The sequence below is a fragment of the Myxine glutinosa genome, chromosome 10, assembly GCF_964187855.1.
Source record: "Myxine glutinosa chromosome 10, kmMyxGlut1.1, whole genome shotgun sequence".
NCBI classification, from domain to species: Eukaryota; Metazoa; Chordata; class Myxini; order Myxiniformes; family Myxinidae; genus Myxine; species Myxine glutinosa.
The window spans coordinates 8,848,150-8,868,030 of NC_136270.1; the positions used below are offsets into that span (position 1 = coordinate 8,848,150).

Sequence of the window (19,881 nt, forward strand, 5' to 3'; positions counted from 1 at the left end):
GGCTAAATCGCCATAGCTCGGTAACTACTTGTCCGATTAATTTCAAACCTTGAAAAGGCACATCCTCGGGTCCCCAGCAATATACCTGGCAAGTTTCAAGTATATCGGACCGGTAGTTGTCGAGAAACAGCGGTCACAGACAAACATACATACATACATACATCTATCTATAATTCCATTAATCTCTGTGTGTATGTGTGTATGTGTGTATGTGTGTTTGTATGTTTGTCTGTGACCGCTGTTTCTCGACAACCACGGGTCCGATATACTTTAAACTTGCCAGGTATATTGCTGGGGACCCGAGGATGTGCCTTTTCAAGGTTTGAAATTAATCGGACAAGTACTTACCGAGCTATGGCGATTTAGCCGTTCGCCGTTCGCTTTGGCGTTGCGAATGGACCAAACCATTGCATGTAAATAGAGGGGGGGGGGTTCTGTGGTCGTTGCGAATGGACCAAACCATTCATGTAAATAGAGGGGGGGGGGGGTTCTGTGGTCGTTACTGCCACGTGGTTTCAAAGTTTTTTTTTTGTTGTTGTTGTTTGCACGCATGTTTTTTTGCACCCACGTACGGGCACGCCCTAGGATGTTTACACACACACACCCCTACACAAATTTTTTTATTTTTTATTTTTTGGCAAGGAACGGGCACCCACGTACGGGCACGTCCTAGCTTATATATAGTACGGGCATGCCCTAGTACATACAAACATACAAACATACAAACATACACACAGAGATTACTGGAATTATAGATAGATAACTAGAAGCACCTGCTCCCTCAGGGAGTGGTAAGAGGGGGGTTGTTATTATCCTTATTCAAATGTGTAATTCAAAATACAACTTGCTGCTTAATGCAAAACACCCCACTGCACTTGAAAATGTGGGGTCAGGAATACTGTACTGTAAAGGGTGAGACTTGTAATACCATCTCCCACCTGGAGTGGCGCTACACCATACACATTTCATAGAGAATTTGCATCCCACTTACCCCCCCTGCCCCCTCCCCCCCAAGACCACCGATAAAGATAAAAACATCCCGATAAACTAATTGGGATCATGCTGATCCTATGTAGCAAGTATGGATGTAATTGGCGCAGAACGGTAGGAGCAGTAGCGCTACAAACACACACACATACACACCAGTCCATGAATTATAGTAAGGATTGTACTGATTCATTTTTTTTACACTTTATTTTATATGCTCAGCACCTTCCTCCTCTTCATCTTCTTCTTTTGGTTTGTCTGCCTCCTTCAATCCTGAAGACAAAGCCTGGTGTTGGCTTAGCGGTTAGGGTGCCGGCTTGGGACCCTAGGATCCTGGGTTCGAATCCCGGTCGATCGCTGAATTAACGCCAGGGGGGTTGACTCAGCTTGTCGTCCTTCTGAGGTCGGCAAATTGAGTACCAGTTCAATGGTAATTCCCTGTGTGTCGCAAGAGGCGACTAACAGGGTTGGCGGCAGGAAGGGCACCCGGCCATAAAACATTGCTTCAAAAAAGGGGACCACAGTGCCCGAAAAATGCCAACCTGCTCTGCGGGGAAAAATTGCCTCCAAAGGTGGTTCTTCAATCCTGAAGGTTTTTTGCAGAAATTGTTATGGGTTTTTGCAGAACAACCTGCCATGCTCTATGTCTATGCTTTTCAAATGCTGAGTGTCAAGCAAGAAAGCAGCACACACCATTTTCAAAGTCTTTTTTCATGGCCCAGCCGGAGTGTGAAGTGACCTCTCAGACTCAGAGCAAACACTCCAACCATTGCACCACCTAGTCTAGTAAAGCTTGAGTTTCATTGTACATGTATGAGCTTTGGATTTCATAAAATTATCAATAAATATTGCTTTGAATTTATTTTTATTTTTTTTGTATACTGAATCGAGGCTCGTGAAAGAGCTAACATTAATTTCACAAACAAATCAACCAGACAAACAAAATATATAAAAAGAGGGAGCGGAAGACAAGATGGGGAGAGAAGGGGAAGCACACAAACACAACATTTGAGAGCAGGGAGATGTGTGGGAGGGAGAGGGTTTGGGGGGGAGGAGGCGTGGGAAGGGGGTGGGGGGAGGGAGAAGTATAAAACACAAGGACACCAAGGACTTCCAGGACAGAAGTTGGTATTTCAAAAAAGTGGAATTGGGGTGAAATTAGCGGGGGTAGAAAAGATCAAGGTTTTGGATGGGGTTGGATAAGAAATGGTGGTGAACAGCTGTTTTAAAGACCTGGAGGGTGGAGTGGGATTGAAGAGAGTGAGGGAGTTTGTTCCAGAGGCGGGAGAAAAGAGGAATGAAGGAGTGAAGGTGAGCAGAGAGTTTTGATTTTGGCAGTTTAACCATAAGAGGGTTGCAGGAAGATCTTGTGTGACCTGTAGGAATATTTGCGGGACAGAGCCCAGAGAGAGCTGTGGGGGCAAGGCCAGAGAGGAGTCGGTAGAAATGAGCAGTCGGTCGAAAGTCGGTAGAAGTCGGTAGTCGGTAGGTCGGTAGAAATGCAGAACAGTAAGCGACAAAGTGAGCCAAATGAAAGGCATGTCCAGTGACGTAAATATTTAAATTGTTTTCATATGCCGTATAATATTTTGATTTCAATGGCGTCTATTAATCCCACTCTGTGTGTGTGTGTGTAACATAAGTTGTCATTTAAAAACATATAGCGTGTTAGTTGTTACACACGCTATTTACCTTTGAAATGTGGTTAAAAACGCATCAAAACATTATCCTGCTTAATGACACTGTCGTTAGGACAAATGCTGCTATATTTTTTACTTTTAAGATAAGTGATGAAAGTGGGGTGAGGACGGGAGGACTTAAGATATGAAATATGTTTTCTACAATGACTTCAGAACATATTCACACACCTTAACTTTTTTCACATTTAGTCGTGTTCCAGCCTGAATTAAAAATGGATTAAATTGAGATTTTTTTTGTCACTGATCTACACATAATGCCCCATAATGTCAAAGTGGAATATTTGTTTGAGAATTTTTTTAACAAAATCATTTAAAATAAAAAGCTGAAATGTCTCAAGTAAATAATTATTCAACCCCTTTGCTATGACACTCCAAATTGAGCTCAGGTGCATCCAATTTCCTTTGATCATCCTTGAGATGTCTCCACAATTTCATTGGAGTCCACCCGTGGCCAACTCAATTGATTAGACATGATTTAGAAAGAAACACACCTATCTCTCAAGTCTTTTAGTTTGTGTCTGTGTGTCTGGTTTTTTTGGGGGGGGGGTGGGGGGGGGGGTTCGTCCTTGTGAAATGTAATCCACTATGTTAAAAAAACAAAAAACATGCACGAGTAATTTAAAGAATACAGATAATCAATGCACAGATTTATTAGGAAGTTAATTTGATCATATGTTACGGTGGTTGTACGACAGCGAAGCTTTGTACTCGTTCACCCACCTATGGAGTCGGTGCGCTCTGCTGTTAAAATGATTCGTCAATAACACTAAAATATCTGATCGTGATGAATTGCTGGAAATGTTTTGTTTGCATTCACGATGAAAAGCACGCCCACACGTGATCTCTTTTTCAAGAAGAAGATGTACATTTTAAAAATATATTTATATATTTAATTTCACTCCACTACTCCCCTCCACTCTCCACCAGCTCCTCCTCCTTTTTTTTTTTTTGCTCTCCTTCCATCATTCTGTCCTCGCTCTTCCTCCGATGATAATTTTATTGTTTGCTCCTTTCACTCATTTTCCTCGCCCAGCAGATCTGTAGGATCTGTAGGATGCTCTTCGTGTATGTGAGACATTGGCCGTTCAAACATGTAAGGAATGGTAATAGGTTCGCAAAGCAACTGAATTTTGTTTGTATTGTTTTTATCTCTCAACAAAACAAATGAACAATGTAAATCTTGCAATGCTCGCAATGCAATGTTCGCAATGCTCACACCTACCCATATTCATTGTTATTCCTATCTTATTCCTATCTCCCTCACTGTGCCTTCATGTAATAATAAATGAGCTGTGCGGACTTAAAACATTACTTCTAATAGGCCCATCTGCCTATGTGTGTGTGGCCTCGAGGGCAATCGGTCCATTCTCATTAAGGACGACCCGAGGAATGTGCCTCGGTGGACACCACCCGTTTGCCTTCCCAGGAATGCCTCCCTAATTGAGACAAATGGCTGTTGGGATTTTTAGTGAGGAAGAGGAGATCGGGTTTGGCCATGGCTTGCATTTCCTAAGTTGCAACAGTTTCCCATTGGATAATTGATATTTAACACTTAAAATTATAATAGTAATCATGATGTGTGTTTGTTTGTTTGTTTGTTTGTTTGTTTGTGTAGACTGTAGAGTATGTGTGTGTACATGTACCAGACTCGGTGGCAGTGGCGTAATGGTTAGAGCGTCTGCTCTGAGTCTGGGAGGTCGGTGGTTCGAACCCCGGCCCAGTGATGCCAAAGATTTTTAAAACGGTATGTGCTGCTTCCTGGCTTTATACTCAGCATTTGAAAAGGACAGCTTGCATGGACAAACAACGCTGGGAAGACGATGACAAACCATCCAGCATAACCCTTGCCAAGAAACTGCGTCGGCAGCCAAATGCTCTGCAAAGAGTATGGTACATCTTTAGTGCCTTCAGAAAGTATTCACCCCCTTGACTTTTTCACATTTTGTTGTGTTATAGCCTGAGTTTAAAATGGATTAAATTGAGATTTTTTTTTCCCACTTTAATCTACACATTATATCCCATAATGTCAAAGTGGAATTTTCTTTCTTTTTTTGAAATTTCTACAAAATAATGAAAGTGAAATATAGAAATATGTAATTTGCTGAAGTATTCAACTCCCTGAGTCAATACTTAGTAGAAGCACCTTTAGCAGCGATTACAGCTTTGAGTCTTCTTAGGTATGTCTGCATCAGCTTTGCACATCTGGATTTGGGGAGTTTTTCCCATTCTTCCTTGCAGATTTGCTCACGCTCTGTCAAGTTGGAGGGGAGTGTCAGTGAACAGAAATCTTCAACTCTTTCCACAGATTTCTAATGGAATGCAAGTCTGGGCTTTGGCTGGGCCACTCAAAGACTTTCACATTTTTGATCTGAAGCCATTCCAGTGTTGCTTTGGCTGTATGCTAGGGGTCATTGTCCTGTTGGAACGTAAATCTTCACCGTAGTTTGAGGTCTTTTTCACTCTGAAGCAGGTTCTCCTCAAGCATCTGCCTGTTTTTGGCTCCATTTATTGTTCCCTCTATCCTGGTGTTGGCTTATCCTGGTGTTGGCCTGGTGTTGGCTTAGCTTGTCAGGGTACCGGCTTAGGATCCTAGGATCCTGGGTTTGAATCCCGGTCGATCGCTGAATTAACGCCAGGGGGGTTGACTCAGCCTGTCATCCTTCCGAGGTCGGCAAATTGAGTACCAGTTCACTGGTAATTTCCTGTTTGTCGTAAAAGGCGACAAACAGGGTTGGCGGCAGGAAGGGCATCCGGCCGTAAAACATTGCTTCAAAAAGGGGACCAAAAAACAACAACAACCACGGTGCCCGAAAAAGGCCAACCCCCGCTTTGCGGGGAAAAATGGCCTCTAAAGGTGTTTTTTTTTATTGTTCCCTCTATCCTTACAAGTCTCCCACTCCCTGTTGCTGAAAGCAATCTCCATAGCATGATGCTCCCACCACCATGATTTATTACTGGGGATGGTGTTAGATGGGTGATGAGCTGTGCTCGGTTTCCACCAGATATAATGCTTTGCATTCAGGCCAGAGTTAAATTTTCATCCCATCAGACCACATAATCATTTTCCTCATGTTCTCAGAGTCTTTCATGTGCCTTTTTGCAAGCTCCAGGAATCCTCTCATGTGCCTTTCTATCAGCAGTGACTTCCATCTGACAACTCTCCCATAAAGCCTAGATTTGTGAAGTGTTGCAGTGATGGTTGTCCTTCTGGAAGTTTCTCCCATCTCCACACAGGATCTCTGGAGCTCAGCCAGAGTGACCATCGGGTTCTTGGTCACCTCTCTTACCAAGGCCCTTCTCCCCCGATTGCTCAGTTTAGCTGGGCGGCCAGCTCTAGGAAGAGTCCTGGTTGTTCCAAACTTCTTCCATTTAAGTTTTTTTTTTTCTTTTTTTCTTTTTTGTATACAAGATCGAGGCTCGTGAAAGAGCAAACATTAATCACACAGAAAGACAAACCGACACATAAAACATATAACATCGGGAGCGGTAGACAAGATGGGGAGAGAGGGGGAAGGACACAAACACAACATTTGAGAGCAGGGACCGAGAGACATGGAGACATCGAGAGATCTGTGAGAGGGAGAGGGCTTTGGGGGGGAGGGGCATGGGAAGGGGGGGGGGTGGGAGAGGTATAAAGCATATGGACACTGCCAGGACTTCCAGGAAAGAAGTTGGAATTTCAAACAAGGTGGATCTGGGGTGAATTAGCGGTGGTAGAAAAGATCAAGGTTTTGGATGGGGGAAGATGAGATGGTTGTGAACAGCTGTTTTAAAGACCTGGAGGGAGGAGTGGGATTGAAGGGAGTGAGGGAGTTTGTTCCAGAGGTGGGAGAAAAGAGGAATGAAAGAGTGAAGGTGAGCAGAGAGCTGAGATTTCGGCAGTTTAACCATCAGAGGGTTGCTGGCAGATCTTGTGCGACCTGTAGGAATATTTGGGGGACAGAGCACAGAGAGAGCTGGGGGTGCAAGGCCGGAGAGGAGTCGGTAGAAGACAGAAAGACCACCTACCTGCCTGCGGTGAGTGAGTGAAAGGCCCTCAGAGATAGCTTCATCGCGGGAGATTCCAATGATTCTGAAAGCTTTGGTTTCAACAGCGTGAAGCCGAGCTAGGTGTGAGGCAGGAGCACCGGCCCATAGGGGAGAACAGTATTCCATTGAGCTGCGGATGAAAGCCTTGTATGTGGTGAGGAGCTCAGGTGTGCCGAGGAAGGACTTCGCACGACGGAGGATCCCCAGTCGGCGACTGGCTTTGGAGGCCAGCTTGGAAATGTGGTTTTCCCAAGAAAAATCATGGCAGATAGTGAGACCCAAAAGCTTGAGCGACAGAATTTCTTGGAGAGGATTGTTGAGAAAGTAGATGGGAGGGTTGTCCAGTCGATCTTTTCGGAGAGACATAGTAAGAGTGTGAGATTTGTCAGGATTGAAAGACATGTTCCACTTGTTTGACCAGTCTGTGATTTTGTCCAGGTCTTCAGAGAGTGAGGAGGCTGCAGACTGCCGATCTGAGGGAAGAGGAATGGAGCGGCAGAGAGTGGAGTCATCAGCAAAGGGATGGAGAGGATTTTCCAGAGAGTCGGAGAGATCATTGATAAAGACCAGAAAAAGCACAGGGCCCAGAAAACTGCCTTGGGGAACTCCAGCCTGAACAGGAAGGGGAGATGAGAGAAATCCATTCAGGGCCACACATTGACTACGACCAGAGAGGAAGTCCGCAAGCCATGCATGGAGATTTCCATGGATACCATAGGAGGAGAGTTTGGTGAGCAGAGCTGGGTGCCAGACCGTATCGAAGGCACGTGATATGTCAAGGGAGACAGCTCTGATTTCCTGTTTGGCATTGAGGACCTCCATCCATTGTTGAGACAGCAGAAGCAGCATGTCCAGAGTAGAGTGACGTGGTCTGAAACCAAGTTGATGATCAGAGATCAAGCCATTGGAGAAGAGGAAAGATTTCATATCCGAAGCAATGATGGATTCCATGACTTTGCTGATAATTGTGAGCAGGCTGATTGGTCTGTAGTTGCAAGGATCTGTTTTTGTACCTTTTTGTGTAAAGCGGTAATGTTTGCTGATTTCCAGGATGCTGGCAGATGACCTTGAGCAAAAGAGAGGGTGAAAAGAACAGAGAGAGGGTGAGATAGAGCGGCAGTGCAGGATTTTAGGACCCGTGGGCTGATGCCGTCTGGTCCAGTTGCAGAATCAGAGTCGAGGTTAGACAAAAACTCCTCCACCTTGTCAGGAGAGAAGGGCACAGAGTCCAGGAGCAGTTGGGTTCGACTGGGAAAGGTGGGAACAGAGAGAGATGGGTTTGGGACACAATATTTTGAGGCAAACACAGAGTTGAGGCATTCGGCTTTGTCACGTGCGATGTCAACTGTGTGGCCATTTGAGGTAAGGGAGGAGATGGAGGGGGAACAAACACCAGAAACGGATTTGACCAGACACCACCAGGATTTGGAGGAAGGAGACAGGTTTGAGAGTTCATTCTTGAGTGTGGAGAGATAGTGCTTCCTGGCACTCCTGAGGGTAGACACACACTTGTTCCGAGCTTGGTGGCAGGAACTGAGATTGCCTTCAGTTGGATTAGCCTTCCAAGAGGCAAAGGCAAGTTGTTTCAGGGCAACTGCCTCACCACAAGATTCAGTGTACCATGGACGGGAGGAAGGGTAAGACAACTGAAGACGAGATGCGATAAATCTGTGCATGAGAGAGAGCAGTTTGCTTTGGAAGAATTCCCAGGAAGAATTGATGTCAGAGGCAGTGGAGATGGGAGACCAATCCAGACGATTGATGGCTGCTTGAAGACCGTCCCAGTCGGCCTGAGTGAAATGCCAGACTCGTCGACGCTGAGGAGGCTCTCTGAGAATGGCCAGAGAGATGTCCACTTTGACAAGCACATGATCAGAAGAACCGATTGGAGCAGAAGAAGAGCAGCAGACATTAGCAGGGAAGTTTGTCATAACCAAGTCTAGAAGAGAAGATACTCCATTGGCTGAGATCCGGGTCGGGAAATTGACAGATTGTGTCAATCCCAGTGAGTCACAGAAGTCCTTTGCTGAGGTGCCATGACTGGTGAGAGAGGAACCCACACCCAACCAGCCGGAATGATGAATTATGGCTGGCATGATGAACACATCCAACCAGCTGAATTATGGAGGCCACTGTGCTCTTGGGAACCCTCAATGCAGGAGAAATTTTTTTGTAGGCTTACCCAGATCTGTGCCTCGACACAATCCTGTCTCTGAGCTCTGCAGGCAGTTCCTTCGACCTCATGGCCTGGTTTTTGCTCTGATATGCATTGTCAGCTGTGAGACCTTATATAGACAGGTGTGTGCCTTTCCAAATCATGTCCAATCAATTGAATTTACCACAGGTGGACTCCAATCAAGGTGTAGAAACATCTCAAAGATGATCAAGAGAAATGGGAGGCACCTGAGCTAAATTTCAAGTGTCATAGCAAAGGGTATGAATACTTATGTCAAATGTGATATTTCAGTTTTTTCTTTTTAATAAATTTGCCAAATTTTCTAAAAGCCTGTTTTGTCTTTGTCATTATGGGGTATTGAGTGCAGATTGATGAGGGAAAAAATGAATTTAAACGATTTCAGCATAAGGCTGCAACATAACAAAATGTGAAAAAGTGAAGGGGTCTGAATACTTTCTGAATGCACTGAATAAAGGTGTGTTTTTTTCTAAACCTTGTTCAATCGATTGAATTGGCCACAGGTGGACTCCAATTAAGTTGTAGAGACATCTCAAGGATTATCAAAGGAAATTGGATGTACCTGAGCTCAATTTGGAGTGTCATAGCAAAGGGGTTGAATACTTATTTACTTGAGACATTTCCATCAATAACCTCAATTAATATCTAGCATTTGAAAAATATTTCTATAAATGTAAACTGTGAAATGAACATGACAATAATGTCCGTAAATGAAGAAAAGATAAAGTGTCCGTAAATGAAAACTTAAGTAAAAAACTGTAAAGGCATCTGTAAAAACAAACAAAAAAAACCTCAATCAATACCTCACTATTGAAAATTGTAATTTCTATAACTGTAAACTGTAAACTGTGAAATAAAAATGTCAATGAAAATTTACGTAAAATCGTAAACACATCCATAAAATACATAAATGAATAAAAACTAAATTGATGTCCAGCAGCAGGTTGGTGATGCTTGCCTATAATTATATAAGCATACTACACAAGTATGTATATATATATATGCCATAATTTTGGTCAATATTATGAATGAAAATGTGTTTTTATGATGCAACCAATATTTTTTTGTGGTTGATTACTTAAAAAAAGAATCACTATCCAATTCTTATAAAGCATGATAATTTTCTACCTGTTTTAACAGATTGGTGGTGTTTCCATTGATAAGGTTTTGATTTTTCATGCCGCATGGAATCTCAGTCATGAATATAATAAATGCATTCGTAATATCTATTTGTTTGTACGATGTCGTTGCGGACAGAGAAAGTCTGATTATTGGCGAGAACCTTTGACATTTTGAATTCTTTGCAAATGTGAAAAGCTTTTAAAAGGGAAAGTCACAAATTGCTTTTTATGATGCATCGTAACAAAAGCCCATTCACATAAAACTGATTTTGTTGTTTTTTATTTTTAACCTCAGGACTACATCTCCAATGTGGTTTGAATTTGCATACAATGTATTCATACTAAAATGAAACAAGCTAACCCAAACATTTCATAATCTGGAGCATGTGCAAGTTATTTAAATTTGAAAATGCTTTAGTAGAGGGAACCTCTGACACTTTCCATGCACTAATGTTATGATGTCCTTCAGACACAATCTTTAAAATTGACAGTCCTATTTTTGATTAAAAATCAAGTTTTTAAAATCTGTGTTTGAGTCGGTCAGCGGTTTCCTGGAAGATCACTTTGCTGAACTAAGAATTCAAAGGTGTTGATGTTTAAGAGGAACGTGTATTGAATAAGAAGTTGTAATGGTCTTGTGTACAATACAAAACATGACAATTTGATTTCCTATTCGATTTGAAAATACTAGGGCATGCCCGTACTATATATATATCTAAAATTATATCCCCCCCCCTCTATTTACATGAAATGGTTTGGTCCAAAGCGAACGGCTTGCGAGTACGGTGACAATCCCCCCCCTCTATTTACATGAAATGGTTTGGTCCAAAGCGAACGGCTTGCGAGTACGGTGACAATCCCCCCCCCCCCTCTATTTACATGAAATGGTTTGGTCCAAAGCGAACGGCTTGCGGAGTTTGGTAAAGAAATCGCCATAGCGTGCACAAACGCGCAGGAAAGCGAAAGAATCGCAAATTAGTTTTAATTAGTTTTAAAACATAGTTTAACGGCAACATAGTTTGCCAACGTGAAATAAATGAATACGCTCTCAAATGTGCCGTCCGAGGCAGAGTCTGTTCGCCACGTTCGGCACACGTGATAGCTCGCTGCTCTCTGATTGGTTGAATCGTTTTTTGGACATAGCTCGGTAACTACTTGTCCGATTAATATGAAACCTTGAAAAGGCACATCCTCGGGTCCCCAGCAATATACCTGGCAAGTTTCAAGTATATCGGACCCGTGGTTGTCGAGAAACAGCGGTCACAGACATACAGAGATTACTGGAATTATAGATAGATATTGCTGAAGGTGAACACGTTCTCAAAAATGAGAGATTTTGTCACAGCATGTCAATTCATTACTAGCTATGCGTTTGAACAGTGATGCAGGATTTGAATCTTGACTCAAATTGTGATTCTGGTAAACTGCACAGCCATGAAATTATTTGCGGGAACCACCTTTGGAGGCCATTTTTCCCCGCAGAGCAGGGGTTGGCCTTTTTCTGGCACCGTGGTCCCCTTTTTGAAGCAATGTTTTATGGCTGGATGCCCTTCCTGCGGCCAACCCTGTTAGTCGCATTTTGCGACACACGGAATTACCAGAGAACTGGTACTCAATTTGCCGACCTCGGAAGGATGACAGGCTGAGTCAACCCACCTTGTGTTAATTCAGCGATCGGCCGGGATTCAAACCCAGGATCCTAGGATCCCAAGCCGGCACCCTAACCGCTACGCCAACACCAGGCTGTCATGGAATTATTTGCAAGACAGAGACACAGAGAGACACACACAGAGACAGACAGAGACAGACAGAGACAGACACAGACACAGAGACAGACACAGAGGTGGGAGGTTGTTTTCTTCATTCGTAGGCAGCACAAGGCTGCAGGGTAGTATCATTGGCAGAGGACATGGCTGTGCAGCTGATGAGACAGCTGTAGGTTAGGGCAGGGATTTGTAATTGCCCAGTGCCCTACAGACAGTGCCCTCTGTAGGTTAGGGCAGGGATTTGTAATTTGTTCCGAGTGTCGGTGACAGCTCTCCTACTCTAAGTGAAGGACACCATGGGATCTTTGAAGTCCACCAACTAATGCCGGCAGACGGGATGCCCAGTTTCACGTTCATCCAAGGGACGGCACACACACACATTGATGAATCAACCTGCCTGCGAAACAACGGGATGACTATGTAGCTGGGTTGAAAACCAGAGATTGAAACCCAGGCTAGACGAGTTAGAGGTGAGTGTGCATACCGCTAGACCATCCTGCAAGCCCCTGGAGAAGGGTGTAGGGGAGTAGTGAGGATGAGAGAGAGGGAGTGAGAATGAAGGTTTGTGGGGTGACAAGGTAGAGGAATGAGGGGGTGGGGGGAGGTGGTAGCGATATGGAGGAGAGAGATCTGCTACCCCATTCATTGGAACAGCGCTATTAGGCAAACTTTGTCCAGTACTTCCACGTCGAAGTAATTAACACCAGCTGGAATCAAAGTTCTAAAAGAAAAATTTCCCCTCCACCCCCAACATCTATTGAAAGTTTAATTTTTCTTTTTTTCTTTTCGCCTGTGCTTACAACAATTTCAGCGCCCCCTTCTGTTTCTCCTGTGCATACGTTTGCTTCCATTTTGAACCTTTTCAAATACTGTACGTTATAACGTTGTCTTTACACAATGTCTTTACTGTGGCCTTCTCAGGTGTTGAGGGCATGTGGCTACTCGTTCGTTTGTTTCAAGAGCTTCACCTTTCTTTCCCAAGATCTTTTCCCATCTTTGTCTTGGTCAGACACATCAAAGCTTGTAGTCAACTCTGCTGAGAAAATACTTTATCTTTCATATCAGGAAACTAAGTCGCTGTGTAGAACTCAAAACGCACATTACATTTTGAGTCACATGGCCATTTCATCAATTCCTATCATCATGTTCTGAGATGCTGCACCCCCTTTGCGCATTACCGCTCGGGTTTTTGGCAAAATTGAACACAGACCACCCATGCTCCGAGGGCTCCTGACTGCATCTTTTATTCTGTAACTCTAGAGATGCTGTAATTACTGTTACCTTTTGCTTTGTTTTTAATCGTTATTTTATGTGGACCATTGTTACCCTCCCTCGCCAGAGGAGAGGCTATTGCGTTTGTTTGTCTGTTTGTCTGTTTGTCTGTTTGTCCGCACAGAATAAATATGATTTTCTCTGCAACCGTTGGTCCGATCGACATGAAATTTTCACCATCGGTGCAACTCCACCTATAGAATGTTTTAATGATAATTATGACGTCATAGGTTACATGGTTCGGCCGCCATCTTGGAAAAACCGAAAAACTTTGCACCTCTATATCTCCGAAAGTGCTGCATAGAAAAAATTGAGACATGACTCATTGTAAAGAACTCTCCATGGGGAATAAAATATGTTAATGATGATGTCATGGATTCTGAAAGAACGGAACTTGAGGCCGGAATGGATAACTTGATGGATGACTCCATTATGACGTCATAATTCGACAAGTACAAAACTTCATCCAATCGAGATGAAATTTCTTGAGCGTCATGTCGGCATAAACTGGTGGAGAAAAAAAAAGAAGATTTTGGTCATCGGTCACGTGGATCGGCCGCCATATTTGTTTAACACAAAAGCCTTAAAAACCACTGAAAATACATCCTGGCGAGGGTTTGCAATCTCCGATTGCTCTTTTTCTTGTTGCACATTGTGACCTCCTCTTGAGCACAACTGCGTTTGGAATTCCACGCTGGCGCGCCAGCTCGCCATCCCAGGAAAAGTACCGAGTCTCCTGGGCCGTGTGTAGCAAAAGTGAAAGCAGCTGCGGCACAGCCAGCAGCATGTACTGGCGAACCACACAAAAGCGAGAGCACCCGCCAGATTGCAGTCAAAAACAGTCTGGTCTTCTCCTTCTCCCTATTTTCACTCTCCCTCCCTCACACATCCCTCTCCCACCCTCTTCTGCTGACCTCGCTCTCACTCGCTCCCTGTGCTCCATGTTGTGGAAATAGCTGGTGATTGCGTTTTGTCTTGAGGCACGATGCAGGTAACTTGCCGTAATATTGTCTTGACGAGTCGAAGTGCCCCTTATGTTTGCGTGTTGCCCTTGGTTTGCCATGTGGAACTATCCTACGCTTTTAATGTCTCGATACACTTGGTTTGTTTGCAATTTTACTTGGCTTATCGTGTTGTCCTTTTGTTTGTTTGTTTGTTTTTGTTGCTTTCAATTGTACAACACTTTTGAAAGTTGTTCGCCACGATGGATATTTTTGGTGGAATTTATTCGTATGTCTTCCATTGGACGTCTTCATTTATCAGAACGTTGGACCTGATTTATTTAATTTTGCTCGTTATGCAGCATCGGAGTCCTCGTTTTAATTGGTCCATTTCTGATGCTTTTGCATTAATCCAGTGGCCACATAGGCTAACAGGATAGCCGGCTTAAAGTGTCATTTTCATTCGCTCAGTGATGCTGCATTACACTGTTGATGCAATCCTAATCAATGTCTACCACCATAGTGCATTCATATAAGTATTGCTCGCATTTTCCACGAGTGTCCTTTTATCGATAACGTAATCGCAAAAATGTTTCTGATTATCGTCTTTTAGTCCTGTCTTTTGGGGGAGGGAGAAAATGCTCATTTTACCAAGAGCTCAGCTGGTCTTTGCTCCACGGGACAAATTTTTGTTGGAATTGTCCAACAAATTACCAATAACAGTTTGCTTTAGTTTAGGTCTTTTGTCAGTCAAAGAGAAGTTGCACACTGCTTTGAAAAGCCTATAAAGGCCACGTGCTGCGAATTAGGATCTAAATGATTGCTAAGGTCCGTTTGAAAGGTTTTTAGAAAAATATGCTTTCGAAAATTCAAACAAGACTTTTTTGTGATGTTTGATTTTCCTTAACGATGTTTTCATCTCGTGTAGGATCCTGTGGGTTTATATTCGGGTGTGGATGTATATGTTTGAAATAAATGATGTTTTCTCTGATACGCTGAAGGAATTCTCCCTGCATTGCACCCATGCTGGCCCTGTATGCTCTTTCCTATGGTACACAGCACTCCGTGCTTGTCTCTTATGCAGGCCGGCACTCTGACGGGCCTGGAATTTGCACAAGAGCACTTGAGCAAAAGCAGCCGCTTTGCTTACGAGTTATGCAGCGGGACGATATACCGAGGTCTGCCTTTGTCACAGTCGTGTTCTGCACAGCGTCAAGCGCAGCGTGGCCTCGTACCTTTTGTTGCCTTGCACGGCACTGGATGGCTGAACCCTTGGGCTGTGAAATGTCTTAGAATGCGGGTAGTACCTTTGGGAGCTGGGCCAGGATGGAAAGCAGTTATCATTGTGGCAGGACAGATAACGTTGGAGAGATATTCCTGTGTATCTTGATCCACGTGGCCTGTGGCATGTTCCCTACCAGGCTTGTTTTGATTTGCTGAGGTTCTTGGTGTTCGAGGCGAAATTTATTTTGCTTTAGTTCTGCAAACCTTTGTCAATTGTCTACCTTTATATGTGTACTTTTTCAATGGCCATACCTGCACAAGCAGCTTTTGCTGTTCATTTAGAATATGCAATTGTAGCTCACAAGTTTATCAGTAAGTCTGTGGCCTAGTACTTCTTTGTGCAGTATTGTCTGCCCTAGATGTAGGGCTTTATAGAGCCACAAGAAAGTCAAGAGCATTTTATGGCTGAGAATTGACTCTGGACAGGTTGTCATTCCATCGCAGGGTGCAGCCCTTGACCAGTGCGGGAAGTTGGAATCTGGTCACGGTACTGGCACACGATGGTCTATTCTTTTCAATCGGTCGAAAATATAATGCTAGCATGTTAGAATGCTGTCTTTTGATGTCCCCTCCCAAGGATGGTGCACTCCATGATGCGGGTGGGTTTTTGGGTGGTTTTTAACAACAATAAATATAACCCGGCCCTTGAATCACCAGGTTGACAGTTTGTAATCAGATCTGGTTCTGTAGGGAATCAAACCCAGACTAAACAGCTCAAAGCCAAGTGCGCTACCAGTGAGACTTTCCGTCAGTCCCATCTAGCATGAAGTCGAGAAGTTGAATAATGTTTTGGATTTCAATGTTGTAGAATGACTGTGCAGATAAATAACATTCTTCATCAATCTAGTGTTACGCCACTGTTGTAGTTACAAGAATAGTTATTATTTGGTTAATAGTTTTAATTTTTTTAGTTACTATTATTATTATTAGAACTACTTGAACTACTCATTGGTTACAATTCAATATGGAAGCAGGAAAAAAAGAAAACACCAACAATATTTATTGAAAAGATGTTGAAGGTTCTTAATGTTTAAATATAATTACAATGGCTGTGTTGTGGTTGGCTGTTTAACTCACGGACATTGTGACTGAATACAGCCTGATTGTGAAGCTACTCCATGTTGTAACTTACAACGGCATTCAAATCGGACTAAACAGAGAGAACCGATTTTCTTTGCTTTAATTATTTATGATTACTCCTTTCCTGTAATGGTTTCCAGGGCCGAGACCATTTCACCAAAGGGATCCAAAGTACCCGCTGCTGTTTCTACTTTAGGTGGTTGAGTTTGGGGATTGATGTGGGGGTGGCGATGGCTTAGGAAGTTGATGTTCCATGGACGTATGTCGGTAATTATGGGAGAGAGGCGTCTGCTCTCCAAACGATAACCAGACGCGTCTTTCTTTGCTGCTGTGGTTCTGCGCCCACAGAAGAGGGCATTTTTAGAGAGCGTAGAGCTGCATTCCTTCTGCCTCTGCTGTGCTGGGATCTGCACCGTGTTTCCCTGCTGGAGCTGCTTGCAGGAAGGGCATCCCAACGATTCCCAGATGAAACCTTTCAATGTTGAGTCCATCATGGAGGTTCATGTAGGATTTGAATCCACGTGACGGCTGTATCTAATTGCATTTTAAGAACCAGAAAAAGTTTGTTGCGGATAATGCATTCCTGAAGGCCCTCACGTTCAGACTTTGACATGACAGATGTCCCTCGTAGGATGGAAATGCTGCTTGGGTCTTGACTTTACTTGTCCCAACATGTAAGACAGTCGGCTGATAAAATTAGCTCCTTCGGTGGCAACTTATTCTGCTCTCCTTCTGCTGAAGTGACTCCCCTTGTTATGGAATGGACTCCATGTATGATCTACTTACTGCACGTCACGGCAAGAAGAGAAGGTTTTACTGTTGGAGAATAAGATTACAGGGAATGTTAAAATGTCTGGAAATTGGTGCTAGAATGTGGTTTTGGAGTACAAAGGAGGACAAAGGTGGTGTTCCTGGAACAAGAGAGACAGAGAGAAAACACGGCTGCCTGAGGTCACTTATAATATTTTCCAGATGTCAATGGCCAAGGAAACAGATGTAAATCCAGCTGTCTTTGTACATCTTTCATTTTTCCTTTCTTTCCTTTACTCTACATATTTCTTTCCTTTTTTTCCTACCTTTTCATGTAATATTGAAAAGAAGGGAATTATTCTCCCTTAAGTTGCACGATGGACTTCTTTCCGAACCAATTCACAATATTTGTCCGAAAGTTTTTCATTCGTTATTTGTACCATGGCACGTCTATTGTTAAATAATTGGGCACTCGCAGTGGTGTCAAGGATTGATGGACATGTGCATTTTTGGGTAACTTTGATTGAAGCTTGCACAATGACGTGTCCATCGTACGTGGCATAGTGCGGCCTTGCATGAGACTCACGCTCCATCTGAATAAGCCTGAATAGGATGCACTTCCAAGAACGCAAAGTAGTTTTGAGCCACTTTGATCCTTAATCAAAAGATTTGAGAACTCGTGGCATTATGTGACAACCTGGAAACCAAAATGCGTTGTGCCTGCAGAAGCCACGAATAGATCATTGCAAATACTAATCTAGAGGTTGATGAAGACGGACAAACATCCTGACAACATTATCAGTGATGCCGGAGATTGCTTTGCCTTGCAAGCGACTGTTTGCTTAAAAGCCAAGCAGCCTGCACTTAATCAGTTGGTCAAAGACAACACCATGGCACATTGGCAGAAGAATACCTGCGGTAATTCTTGTGGCACTCAAGGGACTCCTTGTGGATCGTATCCTGAAGTCCTCCAAAACACAGCAGCTGGTAAAAATTAGAAAACCGATGTTTGCATCATATTCTCGGCCTCACCGCTGGTCGAGTGCCAATTGATTATTATGCATTGCAATTGTCCGAACTCTCAAGAAGCATGGTGGTGGTTTGATCGGATGGTCATTTAAGCTTTCGTAACTATGTTGGAAACACAGTTGCATTGGATGGTTCTTGATATCCAAGCCTGACCTTTAAAAAAAATTTTTTTATCACCCTTCTGGCCATTTCAAAAGTTCATATCTTTGCGAGATGGACCTCTTGTTTCTTTCCTTCTTTCTTTCGATCTTTCTTTATAATTTTCGTACTTCTTCTTTACCCCAATCTTGATATTCCCATCTTGTGGAGAGCCTGACGTGGGGTGGGCTTGTCGCCTCGACTCTGCATTTAACTCCGGTTGCTGTTACCATAGCTTCCTGCTCTCTCAATCCTGCAGTTGTTGGCTGCTCGGGATTGTGCATCTGCAAACGATTTGCGGTTTGGAGGTTTGGGAAAGTGGGGTGGGGGTGGTGGTATCAAATTATGGACACCAACAGAGCCCAGAGCGGGTTTGAATGTTTTTCTATAGAAGGACCGTTTTGCTTTCCACATCGTGGTTCTGTGGGTTTTGTGTCTTTAAATTCAAACCTGCTGTCCAAAAATGGCGAAAGGTCCTTCAAAAGTAGTGACCTCGTGGACTTGGTGTGTCGGTATTTTCTCATGTTTGCAGAAACTGAGGAATTACTCTTGATTTGTTTACACCCTTGATACTGTTTCACGTGCTTGCCCCCTATTTTTGCACTCCCTCTGTAAGTTATGTAATTCAGAATTTGCTTTAAATTGGATAGCTTCCTATTTAAAAAGGATAACTCGAAGGAGAGCAAAACAAACTGAGGTTTGATGTCATTACCTAACTGATTACTGTTATTCCCATCAAGAAATATGAAGAAAGAAAAAAAACCCTCTGACATGTTCAGCATTTTTGTGAGCTCGTGGATTGTAGATGTATTCTTTGGCGCAAAGTGGCGGCACATTCTGCGGATACCCCAAAATGTTTCTCAGACCAACATTTTGGCTCTTGATGTGCACCACATGGTCTCGCTTCTTTGCCAGACCAAAAAGCAACAGGCTGCGGCGATGCAGGAAGTGCTGCTTTTCTCCGTGCCGTCTGGCCAGCCACGCCGCGTTGTTTAAAGCCGTAGTTGTCAGGAGTTCTTTTGAGCTCTCTGTCCAGGCGTTCGTTGCAATGCCCCACAGGGTTGGGACAAATACCTTTTCCAGCTGGAGGGAGGGAACTGGAGTTGTCATTGGGCAGTCGGTCTCTCAACCATGCATTCCACATGTTATTTTGTGATGTCACCCTTTTTAAAAGTACATGCTTCTGTCTGGTATTCTACCCACATCTGAAGTTAATCTAACCTCTCAAAATTTTCATTCTACTGAGCATTCCACGCTCTGTCGGGATATTTGCTCTTGTTTATATTTCTTGCGTACATATATACCTCGGACAAAAAAAAAATACTTGTGAAGCTCAGACACTGAACGCCCACCTGAGGGAGTATTACTGGCAGTACTGAATACTGATGATGTTACATTGAGTCAAAACACTCAGGGTCATATACATGTTTGGAGACTGTGCATTTTGAACGAACACACCGTTCACATATGATTCCTTCAACAGTTCATAAATAAATTGGCAAAACTGAAAATATCGCTTCACTACATCGTCTTTCCAAACAGTCCCACTTTGTTTTTCCAGTCGGACGAACCATGGAGGAATTGTAATAA

General features: G+C 43.4%; 1 protein-coding gene across 3 annotated transcripts in view; it reads left to right on the plus strand.

Moving 5' to 3' along the window:
- The window catches only part of LOC137434249 (protein CBFA2T1), a 164,078-nt gene that overhangs the window by 77,677 nt on the left and 66,520 nt on the right, over positions 1–19,881 (plus strand). Inside the window, exon 1 of one of the 3 annotated variants that reach the window (XM_068127071.2) lies at positions 13,950–14,060. The exons of the other annotated variants lie outside the window; for them this stretch is intronic. The gene's annotated coding sequence lies outside the window, so the exon portion shown is untranslated. Of the gene's footprint in view, positions 1–13,949; positions 14,061–19,881 lie in introns of those variants that run through there. 3 annotated transcript variants of the gene reach the window in all.